Source organism: Macrotis lagotis, chromosome 3 (assembly GCF_037893015.1).
Source record: "Macrotis lagotis isolate mMagLag1 chromosome 3, bilby.v1.9.chrom.fasta, whole genome shotgun sequence".
Taxonomy (NCBI): Eukaryota; Metazoa; Chordata; class Mammalia; order Peramelemorphia; family Peramelidae; genus Macrotis; species Macrotis lagotis.
This window is the reverse complement of record NC_133660.1, coordinates 275,615,036-275,633,265: the sequence shown is the minus strand read 5'-3', so window position 1 is coordinate 275,633,265 and position 18,230 is coordinate 275,615,036. Positions and strand designations below refer to the sequence as shown.

The following is an 18,230-nucleotide window of genomic DNA, read 5'->3' as shown; positions in this document are numbered from 1 at the left end:
TCAGGGATGCTATGAGCAGCCAATGTGTCCACAGAAAGTGATAAATAAATGTTTGCTCCCTTTCCCCTTCCCCCAGTCAGAAGGTCCCCGGGGCTGACGCGGCAGGGCCAGTGAGAATACGTCAGGGCTCCCTGTCAGCACACCTGTGGTCCCAGGACAGAAGAGCCTGGTCACAGACCAAAGTCTGCTGCCCTGAACTCTGGTCTGGCAACCTTTGGCCCCAACTCCCAAGGTGGCAGGAGCCTAGCTCTCACTGCTCCTGGGACACAGGGAGGGGTGGAGGGGGCCGGCGGCTTCTCAATATTTTGGGGGGACTTCAGTGGTCGAATCTGGGGGGCCCCCGAGAGTGAGAGGTGGGCTAAGGGGCATGGCAGGAGAGGCCTGCCTCAGTCCTGGCTGGCATTAGAAGAGCAGAGCATCCCTGGAGGATGCCAGGCTGGACAGAAGGGACAGGGTGAGGGCAAGGTGGAGGGAGACCACTGGGGATGGGGGCATCTTTGGTGCCATTATTGGGGTGGGAGGGTTGAGCCACGACCCCCCCCACCAGATGCCTGGGCAGATCCCTTGGTCCTGGGGGGAGGCTAGAAAACAAGCAGGGTACCTTAGGGAGGACCCCAGCATCGTGGCAGCCCAGACTTGGGAGGGAAAGCTCTTCTTTAGTGCCCAAATGGAGCAACTGAGACCCAAGGCCAGCAAGTTCCTGGTCCAGGATTATTAAACAGAATTAAATAACGCAGAGAGGATCTGCCAGGCTCTGCCCTCACCTACCCCGGTCTCCTGAGGTCAGCCTGTGACCCTCCCAACTTCAGGCCAATGCAGCCTGATCGGATCATTCAGCAGAAGCTAATCTCCTCTCTTTCCTGGAAGCCCCGCCCGCCTCTGGGGCTGGTGTGCCCAACTGCCAGTCCTGGGCAAGTCTGAGGGACCCAGAGACTGCCTGGTATCCCCTTTCCTCCTCCCTCTGCCCTCCTGCCCATCCTATTGTAATCCCCCAGGAGAAGGAAGAAGATTGCTCAGTCTCCCCAAACCCTGCAGAGCCCCAGCAAGGGCAGAGTGGGGGACACATGGCCAGATGGCCCGGTGGAAAGATGTTGGTCCTGGGAAAAGGAAGAGGGGGGTCCTGGGAACAGCTGCAGCTCGGTCTGGTGGGCCCCAGAAGTCCTCAAGGCTGTGGGAAGAAGAGGCCTCAGCAGAGACATTGCAGAGGTCTTTGGGCAGAACAGGACCGAGTGCCACTGGAGGGGCAGCTGAGGAGGCAGGGGGTCCATCAGGGGGAGCAGAGCTCCTGAGACCCCCCCCTCCTCCAGGTGTTATTGCTGACCAGCCCACAGGGTCCTGAGGGGGCTGGACACACCACGAGTCCCTCCCTGAATGGGAAGGTTCTTGCGGGAAAGGATGCTTGGGGATTGCCAAAGGGTCAGCTTTAGCAGCTCAGGTCCAGGAGAGCCCAAGGACGGCCCTCACTGACCCTTCCTCCATCCTACCCCCATCTTGGTTGTCTTTCCCATCGGCACAAATCCTGCTGTGCGTGAGGCTCTGGGTTGGGGCTTGGAGGACAAAGACAGAAAGCACACGGCCCCTGCCCTTGGCAAGCTTCTAGTCTACCAGAAGACAGGAAACACAAAAACCAGGAGACGCAGGGTAAGGGGGGACAGGGAAGCCTCAACACCTGGGGGAAGGGAGGGGAGGGAGGATCCAAAGTGTTCTGAAGGAGGGGGCTCCTGAATGGGGTAGAGGAAAGTGGAAGTGGCACTTCTGGCATGGGGACCAGCCTGGACAAAGATGTGGGGGTGGGAGATGGCCTCTTTAGGTAGCAGCACAGCTACTGGCACAAAGGGGAGTGAGGTCCAAGGAGGTTGGAGGCAGTTTGGGCAGAGTTTCTAGTCAGGGTGAGGAATTTGTCCTTGATCTGCTCTTCGAACAGGAGAGCAACACCAATGGCTCATTGATTCAGTTCACAAGCACCTACTAAGCGTTTGCCATGCTCCACAGCGGAGACAGCACGTCCACACCAAAACAGTCACAAAATGAATATCAGCCAGGTCGGTCGTGGAGGCGTGAAGAGCCGGGCTCGCCGGGAAGCTTCCTGGAAGAGCTGGTTCTTGAGTAGGGTTTTACAGGAAATTTGGGATTCTTGGGAGTGCATTCCAGGGGGGGAGGGACTTCCTCCCATGCAAAGATACGGAGGTAGGAAAGTCTGACAAGACCGTCACTTGGGCTGAATCCCAAAATGGGTGAGGAGAAGGCATGTGTGCCAAGGCCAGGAAGGGAGGCTGGGGTCGAGTTTAGATGCTGAATGGAGGGCTTTGTATCTGATCCAAGAATGGAGAGCCTCTGGGGTTCTGTGCACCAGGAGGGGATGTGGGCAGAGTGCAACTTTGGAGCCATCAAGCTCAGGTTGGCTCAGTCATAGGGACCCATTCATCTGATTCAGTGGGATGGACCCCAACTGAGCAAGTCAAGGACCCAGATCTGGAATGAAATCTTGCCTCAGATCCAGCCTAGCTTCGAACAAGTTCCTTTCCCCTCTCTTTGCCTCAGTTTCCTCATCTGTAAAATTGAGGGTTATTGCTGGGATCAAGCAGCTGCTGTCTCTCATGCTTCATGCATCTTTATAGAAAAACTAGTGACTAGGGGTAGCAGCCCCTGAAGGGAGGGAAAGCCTGCCAGCCTAGAGATGGCCATGGGCAGCTCATTGCCAGCCTAGACCCAAGGGCCCCAGGAGGGGAGGGGTGTCCTCACTAGGGAGCTCTCCTCCTCCCTTGTGGTCCCACTCTAGTCACTCTCTTCTTATGGCCAAGAAACAGAACAAGAAACATCAATGCAGGCATATTCACACCTGGTGTGGTGGCCTCTGTTTGGCAGGGAGGTGATGCCATGAAAGTGACTTGCGTTGAAGTGAAGCAGGCTGTGCCAAGGAGGTCAGGGGCACCTGGAGGGTGGTGAGTTAGAATGGGCTTGCAGCCAGGGGCAGACATTCTGGGGGAAGGAAGTCCCTAAGTAGAGCTGTATCAGCTTTTTGCCCCAAAGGCTGCCCCCTCTTCCTACTTGTTAAGGGATGAGACTGAGTCCCAGAGAGGATGGGGACCTCAAAATCTAGCTTTGCTCTCTTAGTCCCTACCCTAGGGCTCTCTTCTGGCATTTTCTCTCCGGGAGCTCTAATGGGTCAGGGAGAGATGGGGGCTATTCCTCTCCTCCCCCCCAGTGCTGAATATAGGACCAAGCACCCAAGAGGTCCTTAGTGATTGGACGGATGGGTAGGTGGGTGAATGGATGGATGGATGGATGGATGGGCGGATATGTGGTTGAGTGAATGGATGATGTCCATGTATGTATGTATGTAAAGTGGATGGGTGGTGGGTGGGTGATGGGTGGGTGGGTGTCTGGATACACCTTGCTGGCCATGTGCTGCAACTCTGAGAGTGGACAGCAGAGGGCACCAAGATTCCACTTTTATTCCCCAACCTTTTTTCTTACCAGCAAGATGTGCTCAGTGGAAAGTTGGTGGGTTCAGGATTTCTGCAAGAGGGTCTCTTTTGTCAGGGACAATGGAGTCACTGATTCCCTGGGGTTCTCTATTTTCCTCGTCTGAGACCAGGAAGGGATGTGGGCAGAGTGGGACTTTGGAGCTATCAAGCCCAGGTTGGCTCAGTCATAGGGACCCCTCATCTGATTCAGTGGGATGGACCCCAGCTGAGCTAGTCAAGGACCCAGATCTGAAGTCAGGGAGATCTGGATTGAAATCTTGCCTCAGATCCAGCCTAGCTTGGAACAAGTTCCTTTCCCAGACCTTTCCCAGACCTTTCCCAGACCTTTGCTCAGAAAGCCAGAGGTTGAACCTTGATTCTAACCCAGGTGTCTGGACTTCAAATCTTCCTTCCCATTCCCCTTGGGTTTTGGGAGTTGAGCTTGAAAAGGGAGTTATGGGGACAGCTAGGTGGCACAGTGGATAGAGCACCAGCCCTGGAGTCAGGAGGACTTGGTATCAAATCCAGCCTCAGACACTTAATTACCGAACTGTGTGGCCTTGGGTGAGCCACTTAACCCCATTTACCTTGCAAAAAAAAATCTAAAAAAGAAAAGGGAGTTATGGGATGTGAACTGAATGGGATTTAGACAAGCCCCCCTCTAGGTTGGGGTGAGCTATAGGTCCCCAGTCTGAAAGGCTCCAAGCTGTAGCTGTGTGGCCAGGGGCTTGTGTGGGATTTTGGGGAGCCCATAGAGCCAGGAGAGTTCCCCATATACCATGTCTCCAGTGGAGGCAGGGGGCTGGAGCTGGGAGGCTGAAGGGGATGTCTGGGCTCAGGACCCCAACACAACCTTGACTTGGGATGTTTTTTCTTTCATAAAAAACCATTAATTAAATATTTTATTTATTTATTTTGTCAACTAGTTGCAATGGTAGCTTTCTTTTCTGTTTTTAATTGCTATTTTATTTTATATTTCCAATGACATGTTATAGCAAATTTTCCACATTCATCCACTTGTATATTTAGAAGGGTTTTCTACCCCCTTCCCTTACCATCCCCCTCCCCTTGGCAGCAAACAGTCTGGTAAAGGTTTTCCATGCACTTTTGTGTTTAACCTATTTACATGTTAGTCATTTTGTGTCTGAGGAATTAGCGCCGAGGGAAAAGCATAGGAGAAGTTTTTAAAAGTGAACATCATGTTCATTCAGATCCCGTGGGTTTTGGTTTTGTTTTATCTTTCCATGTGGATGTGGCTGGCATTGTCCACAGCAGGCCTCCTAGGGCTGCCCTTGATCTCTGAGCTGCTGAGGGGAGCTGCACCCATCAAGGTGGATCATCTCACAGTGAGGTTGTTCACATGGCCAATGTTCCCTTCATTAAGTTTCAGTTCATGTCATTCATTCCATGCGTCTCTAAAGTCCGCTTTCTCATGATTTCTTCTTACAGGATAAGAGTATCCCCAAGGATGGGTGTCCCCTCAGTTTCCAATTCTTTGCCACTACAAGAAGAGCTGCTAGGAATATTTGGGAACATGTGGGACATTTCCTGTTTTTTAAGATTTCTTGTGGACATAGGTCTAGTATTGCTATTGCTAAAAACAGCAAGGTGTTAAGTTTTACATTTTTCTCCCTTCCTCCCTTCCCTCCCCATCTCCATGAAAGAAAGCAATCACGCAAAACATAGATCCAGATTAGTCGTATTGTGAAAGAAGAATCAAATCAAAATGGAAAAAACCCTAGAGAAAAAAGACATAAGACATAAGATAACTAAAAACTGAAGATAGAGAGCTTTGGTCTGCACAGCTCCTTCTCTGGATATGGCTGCTGTTGGCCATCACAAGTCCTGTAGAGTGGTCTATGACTTCTGTGCTATGGAAGTGAACACGTCCATCGTGGCTGATCACCACCCAGGTGGCGTGCCCAGTGTTCTGCTGGTTCTGCTCATTTCCCTCAGCATTGGGTCATGTTGGTCTTTCCCAGCTTTTCTGAAATTTAGGGTTTTTTAAAAAACAAAATTTTAATCCCTAAAGCCATGACAAATGATTCTACCAATCCTAGAATCTCAGGGTGGCAGGGTCCTTGGGAATTGCCTCCATTTTAGAGATGAGATCAGTGAGACTCAGGGGAGTTTCCAGGCTCAGACGGGGCTGAGAGCTCTCTGGGCCCAGTGAAGACCAGTGTCTAAAGCTTGCTGACTGACCACACTGCAGAAGGGAGTGTCCCAGACTGTGGCATATCAGGGCCAGAAGGGTCTCTGGACCCTGATTCACACAGGGTCCTAAATTCCATTGACTCTGGGGCTTAGAATGTCAGGGCTAGGAGAGGTGGTTCAGTCTGTTCCTTGGACAGCTTGAGAAACTGAGGCCCAGAGCCCAGAAGAGTGTCTGCACAAATCCCAGGCCCCCCAGCGCCTCTTTCAAAGGGCCCCTTCCTCTGGGTTCATTGACAAACAAAGATCAGCCCTCTTCCGAGGGAGAGGTCAGCCCTAGCCAGAATTGAGTGGGGGAAGGATGAGCAATGATAATAAACAGGGGGAGTGGACCCCCACCCTCCCCAATAGGACTGTCAGCTGGTCTCCGGCCACCCCTCCAGCATTATTGTTTCTGGCCCCGGCCAAAGGAACAGTCCTGCAGATTCCTTCGAAAGTGGCGTCTGGTGGGATGTGGGGCCCCCGTTCCCGGCCTCCCCCCACAGCTGGGAGAGAACTGCTCCAGGCCTCCTGGGGTCTACTTGCTGGGCTGGGTATGTGGGGCTGCCAAACAAACAAACAGGCAGCTTCCCGGCTCTCTTTCCCTGGCCTCTCTCCCCTCTCCCAAGGCATTGTGGGGGCCCTGTTATATAAGGTCCCTTAGGTCTGCCCCCGCTGGGCCCCTTCCCATACTTGCCATATTTCTCAGCCTGAATGGGGAGGGGGAGTGGAATCCAGCTAGAGCTGTTTGGAGAAGCCCCTCCGGAAGCGTAGGCTCTGCAGCCTGGTCTCTGGACATTCTTGGGGTTCCCATAAAGGTCCATTCTCTTCAGGCCTCAGAAGGGTTAGAGCAAAGTTCTGAAGGACAGGTCCAGCCTGGGGCAGAGACAAGGGGACCTGAGAGGTGGGCTCTGTCCTGCCCTTCTCTCCTTGCTAGTACCAGGCCCCTCACACTAGGACCTGGAAAGGCAGAGGAAGGGATCCTTGGAGTCCAAGAAGCTGACTTTGAATCTGGTCCCTGTTGTGTAACTATATTCTCTTCGGGTCTCAGTTTCCCCATTTGTGTAGTCCTGCGTGTCTTATAAGGGCAGAGGGGGCTGGCCCATTCCCAAGGCTTTGCTTTTTCTCCCTGCCTATCTCTCTGTCCTTCTTCCCAAGGGCAGGAGCACGGGCTTCACCCCCCTTCCTCAGTCCCTCTCCCAGAGCTCTCTGCTTAGCCTCAACTAGCTGAGGAAGGATCAGTCACGGACACCTGGGCCTGGGAGATGATTCCATGAATGGGACAAGGTGCCACATTTAAGACCCGCCCCCCCAGCCTTAGGTCCTGGGCCCACAGGCGAGGAAAGAGCTTCAAGGGTGCTGGCAGGGGCGCAGGCAGGGTGAGGCTCTGGACAAGGTTCCTTTGAGTCTTCTCAAAGGGGATAAAGGGGAAGACTCTGGCCTGGAGCAGGTTTGTTCCTGTCCCTGTCCCTGAGAAAATCTGGAGATCAAGGTGAGCAATTCATGTACCCCCTCCCCTGGGGGCATCAGTGGGCAAGGCTGGCTCACTTTGGGCAGAGAGTAGTGGCAGTTTGTGGGCTGACCCTCAAGAAGGGGCAAGAGCAGACTCATTCAGCCAGGGCAGAGTGGGATCAAGGGATCCTTAAAAACTCAAGAACATGGGGACCTGGAGCTTTTGGAGAAGGGGCCAGAGCCCAGTGGATGCCCACTTGTTTTATATGGGCCAAAGCCAGGCAGGGTCATGTTCTGCCCAAACAAGGCGGCCTTGTCCCCTGGGGCTGAGGCGCCTGGAAGCCCTCAGTGGAGCCACTGATAGGACCTTTCTCTATGGAGCTTGTGTTGAGGGGAGAGGAGAGGGGAGCTGAACTGGGACTGGGACCGGCAGCCCCCAAGGCCTACATGGCCACAGGGATGGCTCCTGTCTGCCTGGGCCACCCTGGAGAATTCTGACTCTGCTGGGGGCCTTACACCAGGGCTCTGAGAGGTTCCAAGGTCCCTCCCAGTTCTAATGGTCCACGGTTTCTCTTCTAAGCTCCAACTCAGACACTGTTTTAGGACTTGATCCCTAGTTCTGATATTTTGGGTTCTGTTCTGTAAGCGCCCTCCCAGAACTGACATTCCATTCAGCTCTAAGTTCTGAAACGCTATGTCTTTGGGTCTTAATTTCCTTGGCCCTGAATCTGACATTCTAAGGTCTAGCTTGTTGCTGACATTCCATGTTCTATGGGCCATCCTAGCTCTGACTTGCCATGATTTATATCCCCAATAGAAGGTTCTAGGCTCTAAGCTTTCTCACTGCTCTGACTTGTCATGTAGGTTCTTGGGTTCTTCTCAAACCTGGCATTCTATGGTCTAAGTTCCCTCCCAGCTTTGACAGCCTTTTCTAGGGTTCCACCATCTCTCCCATTCCAAGTAGAGTTACCTAGAACTCTAGTTTGAAGATCAAATGGGGATCCAGGCTCCCTCCTGGCTCCCTCAAGGTCCTTGAGCCACACTCAATGTGAACAACCAGCCCTGGTCATTGGGGCTGAGGTATCTTGGCTCTGACCCCAACCTTCCTCCAAACTCTCTACAAACTCTTCCTTTCTTTGAGTTGAAGCTCAACCAGAGACTGCTCCCAGGAGGATGAACCAGGTCCCAGGCTCTTATGCTGGGAGGTGGTCACTTGTCCCCAGTGAATCCCCTCACCACCCCACACCCAAGAACAAGGGAGGTCTTTCAACATCTTTCTTATTCACATCAACTGGGGCAGAGGGGCCTAAGCACTTTTTCTGAGCAAGAGACCAGGGCTCCCCTTCCCCTCTGGTCCTCAGTTTGCCCCTCTATCAAATGGGAGGGTTGGAGGAAGGCCAGGGATAGTGGGTCCTTGCTCAAAGGCTCATGATGGAATGGCACTTCCTGCCCAGACCCAGAGAGAGACAGAAGGGTAGCCAGGCTTGGTCATGCACTCATGGATTCATTCTGTGTCTCCCTGCCCAAGTCCCTGGCCTTCCCTGGCCCTGCTTGGCTTGGACTCTTCTCTCCAAGCTCTAGCTTCTTCAAAATCACCAAGCTCCCTGAGAGTAGATATAGCTCCCCAGAGGCCCCCAGGTCCTGGTCTATGGCCCAGGAGGGTCCTGGTTCCTGGGATGAGGGTGGGAGGGTAGACTCAGTGACTTCTAAGTTTCTGTCTTCGCTCCAAATTACCAGACCTTATGTGTTTGGGGGATGAGAATGAGGGGTCCCCCTCCTCCACAGGTCACCTCAAGCAGACTGCTGAGAATGTGGTGGGGGTAGGTGGCTGAACCTTTAGGTGACTCGCAAGGTCCTAATGAATGCTCAAATTCCACATCTCTGCTCTAGTGGTCCTGGGTTCTGGGTTCAACCCTCTCTCTGCCTGGGGGTGGGGGAGGCACAAATAGTCTGGGGGCCACCCTGGGGCTCAGCAGGGACAGAAGCAGATTCCAGCTCAGGCCTAAAGACTCCTAGAGCCCAGTGGGTCATGCCCTTGGATCATAACCAGCCCATGTCCCCAGTGTATGACTGGGAAACTGAGGCCCTGAGGGAGGAGGGGACTAGGCCAAAGTCACTGTGATAGGCAGGGTGCACCGTTAGCAAGTGACCTTTGATGTCCCACAGTGGTGGAGACCTGACTGGAAAGGAGATGGGATGTCTGTGTGTCTGTGTTCACCTCCCATGAGATGCCCTGGCCCCTGAACACGTGAGGGCCTTGACATGTGTCTGCTCACCCTACCCGCTGCTGGCACTGATTGCCCGCTGCCAGGACGGCAGGCTTTGGGGCGGGGCAGCTTGGGTTTCCTGGAAATCTTGAGGGCATGGCCGGGCTCTGGGGCCCGGGGCCCAGGAGCTGACCCCGGCCTCCTGCCCCTTCCCAAGGTCCTGGGCCTGACCAGACTCTGTACCCCACCCCCACCCCAGGGCCCCTCTGTCTCCTCTTCCAACATGTGCAAACCATTATTTTTCAATGAAAAGTGAGGCTGTCTCCTCTTCTAATCAAGTGTTTTTATTACAAGGCCTCCAGCCCTTCTCACCCCTAGGAGTGTGAGGGCCTAGAGGCTGAGGCCCCACCCAGGGCCCCCAAAGTCCAGGCGCTGCTGCTCCCCTCTTTCTCAGTCAGGGGCCCCCTTGCAGCCCGGAGGCCCCAGGCCAGGCCAGGCAGAGCCAGAGGTGGTCTTTCTCCCCCTTTCCCCCCCCTTCCCAGTCCCCAGTTTAACAGGGCTCTCCAGGAAAAAGGAGAGAGGGTGTTTTTTAATTAAAAACAAGAGTCCATTTCTCTTGAAGCCTCTAAATCAGCCGGGCCTCCATCTGGGGCGCCCTGAGGCCCCCAGGCATCCGTGTTTACATGGGGAACCAGCTAGGATATGTGTGTCTTAGCACCTCATAAAAAGCCTATTATGAAACTTCTGTGAAGAGGAGGGCTCTAGAACAGAGAGGGAGTTCCTGAGGTCATGGGCCTATCCCTCCCACCCCTCCGCGGGCGAGGGCTGCTCCCCACACCATTCGTTCCTGTTGTTGTAGGGAGCCCCGGCCCAGGCTCCGGCAGCCCGGTGGCCTCTCCAGGCTCCGAGATCATGGGCGACTCTTGCCCCCCCACCTCAGTTTCCTCCCCTGTCAAATGGGAGGGATGATCTCGACCTCCCATCCTCCCCAGGAAGGGGAGAAGCGGTGAGGAGACCTTCGTGTGCAAGCAGGAGCAGACAGGGCAGCAGGGGCTCATCCTGGGGGTCTGGTGGGTGGGCACGGCACTCCCCTGCTCCCATGCCTTCAGGAGCTCCCTATTGCCCGGAAGCACCAATTCCTTGGTCAGGCTTTTCAAACTGTCTCTACCCCACTGCCGCGACCCAGCTCCAAGGCCCTTGCTCACTCACCGTCCAGCCAGAAGGGAGCCTCTTCCCGGCTGCCTGTTTGGCAGCTCTGTGACCTCCCAGCCCCCCGCCCCCCTCCAGCAATGTTCTTCCTCCTTTCTGTAGGCCCTTCCAGAAGCTTGCCCCCATTGTACCACTCTCCCTGGTTGACTGTGTTCCCTCCCCCCCAGGGTGCCCCCAATCTGGAGTTTCTTCTTTCCAGCATCCATTCTGCTGCTTCCCCATCAAGCCCCACCCCAGGAGGATGCGGGTAAGAAGGAGCTGAGGTTTCCTTCCTATGCCCCCTCTAAAGTGGGGGCACCTCACCCGCAGGAAGCACTTCCCCAGTTTGACTCACCAAATAGCATGGAAAGGTTGGTTGGGGGCCAGAGACACTGAGTCACAGAAGGAAGGACCCAGGACGCCCTGGGGAGGGAGCCAGATGAAGTAGCAAAGCCCTTTGGGAAAACAGCCCCCATTCAGCCTCCTCCTGGCCCTAATTACCAACCTGAGAATTATTAACCAAGGCCTCCATTTGCATAACATCCTGGCTGGGACCAGGGGCAAGGCAGGCTGCTGGTCCTGGCTGGCCCGGGTAGGGGGCTGGCAGCCAGCTACCGGGAGAGCGGGTCCGGGCCAGGGCTCTTCCAGGCTGCCAACCTCGCCAGTGGATGGCTTTGATGGTCAGCTCTGCAGTGCACTGCCTGAGGTCCCACTGGCACCTTCTGGGCCCTGCCTCCATTCCCCGACCCTCACTGGCCAGGGTCCTCCAGGGTTCAGCTCCCCCAGAGCCATTGTCACTGGGGTCTCTCAGCTCACAAGCTCATCCTCTCCCTGCCTCTGTCTGCCAGCCTCCAGGCAGGTCCCCTTCCTCCAGGCAGCCCTCGGCTTGCCTCCCCCTACCCCACTCCTCTAGGGAACAGGTGGAAGGGCAAAACAGTTCATTCCAACAAGGAAGGAGAGTGGCTTCTTCAAGGCCTCCTTTGGGCTGGGCCATTGGATCCTCACAACACTGTGAAGATGTGCACTTGGGGGGCCCCTGAGGGGAAGTGACTGGGCTAGGGTCACACAGCCAGGAAGGGTCTGAGGAAGAATTGGAACTCAGGGCTTCTTGACTCCAGACTTAGGGCTCTGGCTGATCCGACTGAAGATTCAAGTGACTAAAGGAAAACTCGATTTAAGAGACAAACGGTACTGAGTCAAGGTGTCCTGGAGAGGAAGATGCTGCTGCTGCCTAAGGAAGGTGTGTGTGTGTGTGTGTGTGTGTGTGTGTGTGTGTGTGTGTGTGAGTGTGTGTGTGTCTGTGTGTGTCTGTGTGTATGAGTGTGTGTGTGTCTGTGTGTATCTGTGTGTGTGTCTGTGTGAGTGCCTGTGTGTGAGTATGTGCCTGTGCCTGTGTGTGTCTGTGTGTGTCTGTGTCTGTGTGTGTCTGTGTGTGTGTGTCTGTGTGTGTGAGTGTGTATCTGTGTGTGAGTGTGTGTCTCCGTGTCAGGCATGTGTGTCTGCGTGTATCTGTGTGTGAGTGTCTGTGTGTGTCTGTGTGTGTGCATGTGTGTGTGTCTGTGTGTGAGTGTCTGTGTGTCTGTGTGTGTGAGTGAGTGTGTCTGTGTCTGTGTGTGTGAGTGTCTGTGTGTGTGAGTGTGTGTGTGTCTGTGTGTGTGAGTGTGTGTCTGTGTGTATCTGTGTGTGTGTCTGTGTGAGTGCCTGTGTGTGAGTGTGTGTCTGTGCCTGTGTGTGTCTGTGTGTGTGTCTGTGTGTCTGTGTGTGCGTGTGTGTCTGTGTGTGAGTATGTGTGTCTGTGTGTGTCTCTGTGTGTGTGTGTGTCTGTGTGTGTCTGTGTGTGAGTGTCTGTGTGTCTGTATGTCTGTGTGTGTCTGTGTGACTGCCTGTGTGTGAGTGTGTGTCTGTGTGTGTCTGTGTGTGTGTGAGTGTGTGCCTGTGTGTCAGGCATGTGTGTCTGTCTGTGTGTGTGTCTGCGTGTCTGTCTGTGTGTGTCTGTGTGTGTGAGTGTGTGTCTGTGTGTGAGTGTCTGTGTCTGTGTGTGTGTGAGTGTGTGTGTCTGTGTGACTGCCTGTGTGTGAGTGTGTGTCTGTGTGTGTGTGTGTGTGCCTGTGTGTCAGGCATGTGTGTCTGTCTGTGTGTGTGTCTGCGTGTCTGTGTGTATCTGTGTGTGTGAGTGTCTGTGTGTGTCTGTGTGTGTCTGTGTGTCTCTGTGTGTGTGTCTGTGTGTCAGGCATGTGTGTCTGTCTGTGTGTGTGTCTGCGTGTCTGTGTGTATCTGTGTGTGTCTGTGTGTGTGTGTGTGTGTGTGAGTGTGTGCCTGTGTGTCAGGCATGTGTGTCTGTCTGTGTGTGTGTCTGCGTGTCTGTGTGTATCTGTGTGTATGAGTGTCTGTGTGTCTGTGTGTGTCTCTGTGTGTCTCTGTGTGTGTGTGTCTGTGTGTCAGGCATGTGTGTCTGTCTGTGTGTCTGTGTGTGTCTGTGTGTCTCTGTGTGTGTCTGTGTGTCAGGCATGTGTGTCTATCTGTGTGTCTGCATGTCTGTGTGTGTGTCTGTGTGTCTCTGTGTGTGAGTGTGTGTGTCAGACATGTGTGTGTTTGTGTCTTTGTGTGTGTGCACACACATGTGTATGGGGGGCTTTCAGCTCAGCCCTGAGATCCTGGCCTTCTCTGGTAGCCCTGGGTCTGGGGCTAAGGAGGGCAGAGCTCGGACCCGCTGGCCTCTGAGGCCGGCCCTCCCTTGGGCTGGGGGGTGAATGCTCTCCTCTGTTGGCAAAAAGACTTCCAAGCCGTAGGACATGGGAGCTGGAGAGGGGCCTTAGAGACCCCCGAGTCTAACTGGCTCTTTTTACAGAAGAGGAACCAGAGGCCCTTAGCTAAGGCCTGGCTGGGTCCTCCCCACTCCAGGACAGAAGTGGAGGCCCCTAGGCCTGGCCTTGGGTGCTGCTGACCAGGCCTGCCGGAACGGGCCTCTGCTCATCAGACCCAATCCTGGGGGCCCCCCACAGTAGAGTGTAGGTATGAGGTTCCAGCTTGGCCTCAGGAGGGTCCAACCCCAGCCTATCTCCTCCCCCTCCCCAGAGTCAGCTTTCAAACTGGCACAAGGGGTTCAGAATGGCACCCCTTTCCTTTTCTGTGAAGATCGTGGGGACCATTGTGCTGGGGTGGGGGGTGCCTCTGGAGCCTGAGAGTCTCAGATCTGGCTTCTGGCCCAGCTCGTTGTGATCCAGGGGCTCAGTTTCCCCTCCTGAACAAGGTTGTCGCATCAGGATGAACCAGCCTCTGTCCCAGGTGCCCCATGGACTGTGGGTCTTAGCGGAGACTCTGACCTCAGACTCCCCACCACCAGCCCCCAGAACCCGGGTTTCAAAGTGGTCAGGGGCCTGTTTTGGGTGGGCTTGGGTTGTACTGATGTAGCCGCTTTGGAGAAGCCGGGGGATGGCCACCAGGGGGCAGCCTCTGACCATGGTACCACAGCGAGAGACCCGAGGGGGGAGTTTGGGGTTGTCCTCAGCCTTGGGATGCTCGGATGGTTCTTCACTGCCAGCCTGGCCTCCAGAGTGACCCTTGACTCCCACTACTGCTCCCCACTCTCTTCCCGTCTTTATTATCCTCTGTGATCATGAACAAAGCTCATTTGACAGATGGAGAAACTGAGGCTCAGGGGCTGTAGGAGCTCCATTTTGCCAGACCCTCTCCCCTGCTGAGCTCCCACTTTTCTGCTTTTTCTCTGTACCCCAAACTGGTCACTCCTAGGCCAACAACCCCAGGAAACAGAATATAATGGAAGCAAATCTGCTCTGCCTCCTGAAGGGCAACTAGACTGGGATATGGTGTCTCCTCTGGGCCAAGGGGAGGAGGGAGTCCCAGGGTCAGGACAAAAGAGCCTGGGAGTCAGCAGCTGGGTGAGAGGAAGGGCTCCCCCCAGGCCAAGTGGGTGAGCACAGTCCACTCCCCCTCGGCCTGGGTCCTTTCTAGGGTGTAAGGGTCAAAACGCTGCCAGACTCTGTGGTCTCACTGGTTCCTACTGCCCATCCATACTTCTATAGCTGAATGGGGAAGGGCCTTGTTCATGACTGAAGAACCTGGAAGAAAGAAGATTCCAGGGAAGCGTGAGGTCAGTGTCCCCTGACAAAGGGATCAGCCTGGTACTGGTCCAGGCAGGGAAATCAGCCGACTTGGTCACAAGAGACAGAACTGGGAGCTACGGGAGTGATGGGGTAGAGAAGCAGACAGAGACTGGATGGCAGAAGCAGACTTCTTCCATCAGACATGGACTTCAGGGCTAGAAGCAGCTGCTCTGCCTTGAAAGCTACAGGTGGGCATGGATGCCCCTTGGTTGAGTCCAACCCACTTGCTCAGATAAGGCCTCTGCCCAGGCTCTCTGGGGTCCTTCCCAAGTTTGGGCCTCAGAATTCTTTCTAGTCCTTTGAGAGTCTGCCTTCCGAGGAGACCCCAAGTAGGCCTGTGGTTGCTAGGGTGTCAGGGGAGCCCCATATCTCACAGTGTAGAAGCCTGGCAGGCCAGCAGTTGGTCAGGGTGGTCCTGGCAGAACCAGGCCTGGTTTTCTAGCCTAAGGACGTGGCCTATCCAGGTACTTAAGAAATGTTAATGGGTTGATGGGTGGATTGATTGATTCTATCCTCCACAGTTGACCACAGGTTGGCTGGGTCCTGGCAGGAGACTGATGCCCTTCTGTCACACCCACACCCTTAGCTGGTCTCTTAGGCCCCCAGAACAGACCAGCTTGGTGAGACCCTCCCAAAGCTAACTTGACAACTACACAAAAGGCCACCAGGGGGCAGACCATGGTCATGCTACCTCCACCTGATTCCACCAGGTCCTGAGCAGTCATTTGGAGGAGCTCACCCCGAAGGCCCTGGTCTGTTTTGTGGCTGCTTGACTGGGCTCTTGGAGCTTGGTTCTAGCCCAGTGAGCTAGGACTCAGCCTCCCACCTGTGGCTGACCACCGCCTGGGTGACGTGGACAATTCTTGGGCCCGATTCTCATCTGTGAAATGAAGGGGTGGGGAGCGTAATGACCTCTGATGTATCTTGGAGCTCCCATGCACCTTCCACTCTAAGGGAAACCTGGGGAACTGTTTCCATGAACTCTTCTGGCTTATTGCTGGAAAAGTCATCTTCACCATCGCCTTCTTTCCCCAAGAAATCTTCAGCTGGGGAGTCAGAGCTTCTGAGTCCTAGGCTACTAATTTGCTGTAGATATATAATGAGATCCCTTCATTTCTCTACACCTCTAGGCCTCAGTTTCCTCCTTTGTAAAAGCAGGAGATGGACTTCTGGGAAAATCTCTAAGGTCCCCTACAACTCTGACAAGGTGATTTATGACTGTGCTGGTAATCATATACTGGGAGGGCATTGTGGACACAGAGTTAAGAAAATGGGCTCAAATCGCACTTTGGACACTCTGTGGGTGCCACTGGGCAAGTTATTTGACCTCTCTGAGTCTTGGGCAACTCCCCAGAAGATGATGTTGCACAAGGGAGAGCATTCTGAATTTGCCAAATTTCAAATTCTGACTCTGCTGCTTGCTAAGTGTGCGACTTAACCTTTCCTGGCCTTGGTTGTTCCTAGGTGACATGAAGAGATTGACCTTCCTATGAGCTGAGGAAACCAGGACCCTCAGTGGGGTGACCTTCTATGAGGTCATTTAAGTCTCTGCTGCTCAGCCCTTGCTTCCTCCCACCATGACTTGCCACCCCTGCTACTCCTTTCCCAACCTTTTATTCAGTTCTGGTCAGACTGAGAAGGGGTTCCCAGATCAATAGGTTAATGGAGAAGGAGCAAGAATAAGGGGAGAAGCAAAGAAGGAGAAGAGGATTGGGCTATTTTTATGTCAAGTCCTGGGGGAACTCCCCGATGGCAGGTGAAGGACCTTTCACTCTACCTCCCCTCTTCAGGTCAAACTCCTGACCAGTCTTCCCAGATACCCCCAAAGAATCAAGATTTCCTGGGTCTGGGTCAGAGGCCTCAGTCTGGCTCTCTGAAGGCCATTGAGAAATACACACTCCCACCAGGGGTCAGAGCAGAGCCACTAAAGCAGACCTTGGAGCTGGCAATGACAGGAGGCCTCCATTGCCACTGCTCCCCCCCCCAAATCAGGGAGCCCCCCTGCCTTTGCTGGACTGCCACAGGAACTTGTCCAAAGCCCCAGACTTGGGGCTGAGGTATGGCCTAGCCCCAGTGTTCCTAGTTTCTAGCTGAAGGGAGAATGACTTGTCTAATCACAAACCTGGGTCTCCTGACTGTTGGTCCTGAGAGCCCTTGAAGCCCATTTTGCCTTCCAGACCAAGGCATCCCCCCTAGTCATTGCCTTCTCCCTTCTTCAGGATGAAGAGGACTCAGGGATTTTTCTGACGCTATCCTCCTCCTTCACTATGCCTCAGTTTCCCAGCTATTCAATAAGGGAGCTGGATCAGATGGTCCCCTTGATGTCTTCTGAACTCTGTAGTTCTATAGTTCTCCAAATCTCTAAGGTCCAGTTGAGATCCAGCAGGAGACCTAGGCTGGAGGACAGGGCACTAGCTGGCTTCAGAACCTGCCTTTGAATAAACAGAGTGAGAGGGTCTGGGTTTAATGCTTAACTCTTCTGCCTACTGTCTTGGTGATCTTGGAGAAGTCTCTTCTCTGAAAGCCCATTTCTTTCTTGGTAGAAAGAGGTTAATCATACCTCCCCTCCCTTCGTCCCAGGGTTTTTAGGAGGAAACTGCTTTATAACCATCAAAGATGATAGCAGTGGGAGGTAGGATACTGGTGAAGATCTGCCCTGCCAGATATTGTGTGTGAGATGAACCAGCTCGGGTCAGACTACCTTGCCTCTATCTCCATCCCTGCACTGGATGAATTCTCCCTGTACTATGAATGTGGCTGGAAAGAATCATACTGGCATCAGTGGTCCTTTACAAATCAGCATGGTGGACTGACTCAAAGTCCAGATAGGAAGAGGTGACTTGCCATCATGTGTCTGCTATGAGATGGTTGTGTGGTCCTGGGCAAGTCACCATCGACCCCTTAGACTGGTCAAGCTAGATAGCTGATAGATACCAATGGACAGATAGATAAGGAGATAGATGGGTAGCTAGATGAATGGATGAACAGATAGTAGGTGCGTAGTCAGATAGATAGACAGACAGATGGACAGATACCAGTAGACAGAAATAGAGGCTGATGGAATCCGAGAGGTCAGGGGGTACAGAGACAACTAGATGGGTAGAAAGACAGATGACAGATCATTGATTAAATGTCCCCTTTGTACCAGACTCAGTTAGAGTCAGATTTCTCTTCTTCATCACTGGAGGATTTCCAAGCAAAATTTTCCCTCCACCATGAAATCCTAAGTCTAGACCAAGAGCTATATGGCAATAGGCACCTGCTGCCTGAAATTTGTGAGAGCACACTTGTGGGCCTTGACTGGAAAAGCTAGGAAGCAAGGGCTCATGAGTGACACACTTCACACACACACAGACACACACAGACACACAGACACACACACACACACACACACACACACACACACACACACACACACACACTCTATGCACTGTGGGCTAACTAAACTTTGCCAAAATCCTCATGCAAGTGCTCTCATTTGAGCCTCACAAAAACCTTACTATCCATGTGATCCTGGGCAAATCACTTCAACTTGCTTGCCTCAGTCTCCTCCTCTGTAAAATGAGCTGGAGAAGAAAATGGCAAGCTGCCCCAGGGTCTTT

General features: G+C 53.7%; 1 long non-coding RNA gene across 1 annotated transcript; it reads right to left on the bottom strand.

Moving 5' to 3' along the window:
• Positions 1-4,392: 4,392 nt before the first annotated feature.
• On the bottom strand, positions 4,393-10,957 carry LOC141516583 (uncharacterized). The gene is made up of 3 exons (XR_012476756.1): positions 10,860-10,957; positions 6,355-6,533; positions 4,393-5,454 (listed from the first exon to the last, which is right to left on the bottom strand). It is a non-coding gene; the product is annotated as an uncharacterized LOC141516583 (long non-coding RNA).
• Positions 10,958-18,230: the final 7,273 nt, after the last annotated feature.